General features: G+C 35.0%; 1 long non-coding RNA gene across 1 annotated transcript; it reads right to left on the bottom strand.

The window, feature by feature from the left end:
* Positions 1–454: 454 nt before the first annotated feature.
* Positions 455–6668, bottom strand: LOC118170235. Its single transcript, XR_004752586.1, has 2 exons — positions 6578–6668; positions 455–568 (listed from the first exon to the last, which is right to left on the bottom strand). It is a non-coding gene; the product is annotated as an uncharacterized LOC118170235 (long non-coding RNA).
* Between the last annotated feature and the right edge of the window lie 264 nt (positions 6669–6932).

Here is a 6932-nt window from a genome sequence, read left to right as displayed (position 1 = left end):
TCTGACATCTAAAGACAAGGTAAAGTTATATAAAGAAATAAGATTGCAGATCAATCTCATGGCTAAAATACTGGTGTAAATTAATTAGCATTCTTGTGTCAAGTATCTGAAACACTAAAAATATTGAACAGGTACTTCTGCTTTCAGTGGGAAAAGTATTTTGCATAAAATGAAATATTCATATAACATGGCTATAAAAATAGGTAATTTATCACTGCAATCATAAACAGCAGAGATATATCCATATGATAGGAAAGATAAGGCACATTCTGGTACAAGCTCTCTCTCAGACCCTACTGATGTGTCCTGCAAAGCCCTTCTGTTATGCTGCTGCTGTGTCATCCTGTCTGCTAGATGACCCAAGCATGCAGTTACAAAAATACAGCAGAGAAAATAAAAGCTTTTTTAAATCAAATATAACACTCTTTAAAAACTCTCTCCCAACACCCTTTTAAAAATTCTTGATATGTTTTCTTCAGCTCTGTGCAAGTTCATTTAGTATTCACATAAATGAAGGGACTGCTTCATGAGTTTGCCCACTGAAGTGTTACAGCCCTGTAAAAGACTCCTGAAAAGGAACTGTCATACGTTTTACCAGTTATCAAAACTGGGATTTGAGATCAGGTCTTACATGGGAAGGGTTGGCAGTGATGAATGCATTGACCCACTGACACAAGAACCTAGAGACAAAGTTTAAATAGTTTTATTTAAGAACCTTACATTATTTTTCTACTCTGTATCTTTCCTCATAAACTAAAGGCCCTGCACTAGAGAAGTTTATAAAATAAACTGTGTGTATTAATGTGCTCAGAAATAATGGTTGTGCTTATTTAAACTGAAATTAAAAAAGCAGTTTTACTTGGTTGAAAGAGACAGTTAGAGAGAGGGAAGAATATTGTCCTCGCTAAGGTTAAAGAAAGTGTTTAACACCTTTCATGTTAAGTGAATTGACATACCTAAATTCATCAGCTCAAGTTCCAAATATCTGTGAAGCATATGAATCTATTTTTAATTTACCAGGTTTCTAAATTTTCCAACATAGCCTAGAAAGGCAATGAGATAGGGAAGAAAAAGTTACAAGTTTAAGAGAGGAAAATATGGTGAGCAATTGATGCAAATAATAATCATGGTAAGTAGAAACACATAAAACTGTAAATGGAACATTAAACTATTATATTCCAAAAAAGAACTCCAGTGCCTGTGGAAAATATGTGGCAAACAAACAGTTTAGGGATGTTAAGCCAATAACACCACAATGTTTCATTTGCTTCATATGCTGTTTTAGGTTTACAACTAATGGGTTTTAAAATGTTTTCTTAACACATTTCATTTGTCATGGTAAGTAATGAAAATGAGGCTCAGCGGTATTTAAAAAAAAAAAAAAAAAAAAAAAAAAAAAGCTCCAAACAATTATAACATTACATGAGGCCTTAAAAAAAACCCTGAAGTGCTGCCCCTAAATACCTGCTCATGGCCCATCTTTCCAACTCCACAGAAGCTATGTGAAGAAGACAAGAGGGCAGAAATAGACTTTTCTTCTTGAGAGCTTTGGTACATTTGCTACTATATATTTTCAAACTGTTCTTGGGTTAAAAAACCTGCTGGGAAACTTTAACCATAGTTTGACTTTTTAACATGACTCTAACAAGAGCAGGAGCAAGGTCAGTATTTCAGGCATGTTTTGCCTTCCTCTTAGGTAGGGAGGCTGGTTGAAGAGAATTCATCAATAGTTGAGCAATGGCAGGGAGACATTCAGTGGTTTTGATCCCATGTAAAGGTTATGTAATTGATGCAATATAAAAACTGTGAGAAAGAAGGAATGATATGCCAAGTCTCTTCAGTCATATATTCAAAGATCATTACAGGATGAAGTTTATAAATGTATTTTCTTAAAAGACTGATTTCAGCTGAAAATCTTAAGTTTGTCCCAAATTTAAAGTTATGAAATTACCAAATATTCTACTGAAGTATATTCAGAGAACAGAAAAATATTGTCTATGACAGTATCCATGGAATAAAATGATTTGGGTTGCTCATCTAGTTCAAACCCCCTGCCATGGGCAGGGACATCTCCCACCAGAGCAGGTTGCCCAAAGCCCCATCCAGCTTTGCCATGAATACTTCAAGGGATGGGGCACCCACTGCTTCTCTGGGCAGCCTGTTAAGGCCTCAGCACCCTCATAGTGAAGAATTTCTTCCTTATATTTAAGTCTACCCTCTTTCAGTTCAAAGCCATTACTCCTTGTTCTATCACTATACTCCCTTACAAAGAACCCCTCTCTAGCTTTCTTCAACTGTAGCCCCCCTTTATGGAATAAATTACTATTTTATTTTTTTAACATCCATTAAAGCTTCCTTATACATAAATCAGTTCAGATATTTCTGAATAAAAGTTCCCTAGTATGATACGAAATAACTAATGAGAATATTTTTAAAAATCAATTAAATTACTTATTTTTGGTAGAACTAAACAAGTACTGTATTCTTTTACTCTAATTTAACATGAGAAATACTATCAATGAATGAGGATGGAAAATATGAAATTTAAAAAAATATTTTCTAAACATTAATCTTACAGTGGTTATCAGAATGAAACTACCCTACTCTCTGTTATAGTTTGGAAAATACCCAAAGTAGTAGGGTTTTCATCTGGGAAAAAATATATAAAGTAGTATAGCCCATATGTTTGTTTGTTACAGTGCCTGCAAAATAACATTTTTGCCACCTGTGCTTTTCCCAGTGTCCTGAAAGGATACAAATCAATTGCAAAAGTTTGCTTTATGGCAAGAGAGAATAAAGATCTGTGTTAAGCATGTCTTATGAGATCAAATTCAGCCCAGTATAAATTTTTGGTTCTGTTGTTGCTACAATAAGTAATGGTCCAGATCCTCAGTGACCCTAAGGTGTAGTTTCTATGAACACTATAACTATGAGAGTTATGCTGAACCTTTCCCACTGCAGATCTATCCCAAATATACTTGTCTGATTTACATTTTTTAATACAAGTCATTCTGGACTTAGAAATGTTTCTGGGTGTGAGGAATGGTGTTCCAAACAAAAGAACATGAATTATGAACACTTGGGAAAAGTAATAAATTTCTCAGAGTATCCATGTATGGCTAATACAATTATTTAGCAACTATTCTTTTCACTTTAATCTAGATACATTTTCCTTGTATTGGGAAAAAAATGTTCATTTTCTATAGTTAATGATAAAGGAGAGATTTTGTTAGTTATTATTAATGGGACTGTCAGACTAATTTTTTTCTATTTTACTTTGTGACTACTAAAGATACAGCTGTCATTTTGACTTAGAATTTCAGAGCATTAAAGGTACTTAACTATAAGAGGAAAACGAATGCTTAAATCAACTCCTTAATCAATAAATTAACACTAAGTTCTTCAATTTCCATGCAAATACTATTTCTATTATCTTACTTGATAATACTACCTGTATCTTATAAAGTGCACACAGCTTTCATAAGTGTAAAGTGGCATGAGCTTCATTGTGTCTAAATATATTTTTTAATAAAACAGAATGGTTAATGCCACTAAATTAACGTCTATGACTTTGTTTCGTATAGCTGTAAGCTGAAAGAATTTATAAAGTACTATGTCCTTCTATGACAAAAAATAATAATAATAATACAAGAGATCTAACTTTGGAAATGAAATTACTAAAGGACTCCATCATAGTCTTAAAATTCCTGTTATAATGGTCTCATTCTATTTACAGTTCCTACAAGTCTGTTAATATTCTGCATAATTTGTCAAGCATTGACAACTGCAGTAGAAGACATAAAATACAGCACAAACTGTGCCTCCTCCAGAAAAGCACAGATGCAGAAATCACAGAAAAGACAAGGAAAGTGAATGCCTTTAAAAATGTATTGCACACCTTTCTCTTTGACTTCATTCAATGCATTATGAACGCAGACACAGACTTTGGATTTTTGTGCTGCTTCAGTGAGATTCAGGAGGTGAATGAAAAGAGTGGTGTTTTCTGGCATCTCTGCACAGGAAGCCCACTGGGGAAACCCTGTTGACACTGAAGACAGTGGCAAAATGCTTCTGGACTTCAAAGAAACCTCAATTTCAGTCTTGGCTTGAAGCTTTTCAAACGCCTCTGGAGAAAAAGTTGCTTACTATAAGCCAACGTGAGGACTTGATATTATAAAGGCTGCAGTTTGTCACTCACAATAAAACTATCCCCCTTCTCCCCATATCAGGTTTTGATCAGTGTTGACAGCATTAAAATCACCACATTACCCAAGGGCAGTGAACTTGCACCCACCTACCCCAGCATGCTGTGCCCTCCTCCTCCACAGTCTGCTCTGCCTTGTGCATTGTTAAAATTAGTCTAATTATAGGAAATAACCACCATTTGCTTCTTCTGCTTATGTGGATAGAAAAAGAGAGAGAGATGGACTGAATTTACGTGAATTAAAATTAACTGAATGCAGTCAGAGTGATTTAAGTGATAGTAGGTGGTCTGAAAACTTTTTACAGCTTTCAACTGGAAGGGGGCAAATACCCTACTAAGTGTGTATTCCATTTTTTAATTAGTTTTTCTAAAGGTATTTACTAACTGAGGGAAAGAAAAAATAAGGCTACTACTAAGTACCAATGGGAAAGGAGTTTCAAAAGCTTTCAGCGCTGAACAAACTCTGATCCCACGCAGTTAACTGGAGATACTATCATTGATTTAACCAAGAGCAATGCAAAATATCTTGTAAAATCTGATGCAAAGATGCTCCTTGTGTTGAAAAGTATTGAATGGTTATTTGTCCATTCTGTTTGTTTGTTTTTCCTGCCAAGTTCCCCCTCTTGTATTCGTTCTTCAAAGCTTTGAAAAAATCAGAGGTTATAAAGAAAACTCAAATATATCTCAGGGGTATGAGGAGGGAGAAAAGAATTTCTGTATCAGCAGTGTTATTTTTATAAGTTTCAGCTTAAGAGCTACAAAATATTGCAGATGCATAGCTGGAAGGGTTGGCAGGGACATCCCATGGAGATCTGTTTTTCAAATTAAGAACTTTCTGAATCTGACTGACATACACCTGGTATCTAATCTTTCTTAGCAGCTTTACTATGAAATGAAAATAAAGCAACAGCAGAACACATCTAGTAACTGCTTTCAACTAATAATGACATTTTTAGGGAGCATAAAGCTGACAACAGCAACTCTATCACCTGTACCCCTTGGGATGGGGTAGATTAACCCATCCCTGGGTAAAGTGACCCACACTGGGTCACCTGGAGACCACATCTGTGGGTGACCAACACTGGGTCAGACACCCCTGAGGGGTTGTACTACCTGTACAGAGACCCCGAAAGGCGAGTCATGATCAGACCAAAGGACAACTTAGACATGAACCGTTTTTATCTTCTACCAGCCACCTTCAAATATATCTAGAAAAAGTAGAGCAGCACCCTGTACTCCATGACACTGCATTATTGGCACTTCTCGTGTGGAAAAGCATTGCATCAAGACAAGTATCCAAGTCTGAATCTAAACCAAAGTTTAGATTAGATTCTGAGTCTTCAAAGTACCAAGAAGAATTTGTATCCTGTCCTCCCTGTATCTGGACAATGGTGACAGTAATTCATAATCTCTGAAGGCCTTTCTGAGCTAGAACTGCAGGCTTACCAAAGTGTTTAATTCAAGGAGGTCAAAATTTGGTGCAGCATTACATCAGTTAAACAAACAAAAACAAACAAACAAACAAACAAACAAACAAACAAACAAAAAACCTTGCTCAGATCTGAAAAGTTACCAAAAAGGTAACATTATGTTGGGATCAGCAGTATTACAAAATAGGAAGATACTTTCCATATAGCTAACTAGAATGTTTTAAAAACAGTATCATTTTAAATTCATTTTACTTCAGAAATAAACAGTTTTTCATGTTTTCCCCCCAGCTTAGTAAACAAGATGCAGTCTGAACATTTGTCTTGATATTATTTCTCTTTCTCTCATTATCTTTCTTGGTATGAAAACAACAACAACATTAAAAGAAAAAAAAATCTGAAAAAAAAAAAAAAAAGGAATGAAACCCAGAAGGAATATCAAATTTTGCTATCTCCATATTTAAAGAAAGTAGGAGGGTCACTCTGACTGAAGAACATGCTTCCCCAGAGGCCTGTGCAGATCTGAGCTTCATCTGAGGTAGATGCTAAATACAGAGGCAAGATGAAGCTGTCATGGTCAATAACATTTGCCTTTCAAAATCAAATACGTGTTTCTGAATTCCTAAAAATCTTCATTTTCTTTGACTCATTTCAGTATTTTGACATTGAAGATACAGCAGCTCACGTGAAACAGAAAAGGGAAAAATGATATACAAATATGTTTTGGAGAACAAGACAGCTGTTCATTTAAAAGAACATTGCCTGATAAAAAGATGGTCAAGCATATTACAAGTACTTAACGGTAGCAATACTACAGAATGCATGCATGAAATTCTGAATTTAAGTTAAATTATTTTTTCTAAATTATATTTAAACCTGAGTGTAACCAGATTACACTTACAGAAAGCCATACTTCACTCCACATATATGAAGGATAGCAACTTACTTGCTTTGTTTCTGTGAACCCTTGACTCCACTTATCTCCTGAGATCCCCTTCTCCATTTCCATCTTTTCCAGTTTTCACCTTTAAATTTCTTCTCCTCCTTTTGTCCTTACAAACCAAACTGAGCTATTAAAAAAAAAAAAAAAAAAAAAGACACCATGATATTAGAGGCTTCTTTATTCAATGATTTGGAGGAAAGCAAGCTGTTTTGTTTCTGTACTTAGCCCAGAATTTCAGATAGGGTTTTGGTTTTGTTTTGTTTTGCACTATGAAGTACAAAAAAAGCACTAAGAAATGCAATCTTATTCACTTAATCAACCAGGAAATAGAAAGCATGAGATAGATATTGCATCTGTA

Source organism: Oxyura jamaicensis, chromosome 7 (assembly GCF_011077185.1).
Source record: "Oxyura jamaicensis isolate SHBP4307 breed ruddy duck chromosome 7, BPBGC_Ojam_1.0, whole genome shotgun sequence".
Taxonomy (NCBI): Eukaryota; Metazoa; Chordata; class Aves; order Anseriformes; family Anatidae; genus Oxyura; species Oxyura jamaicensis.
The sequence above is the reverse complement of the archived record's forward strand: the minus strand, read 5'-3'. Positions and strand labels throughout refer to the sequence as shown.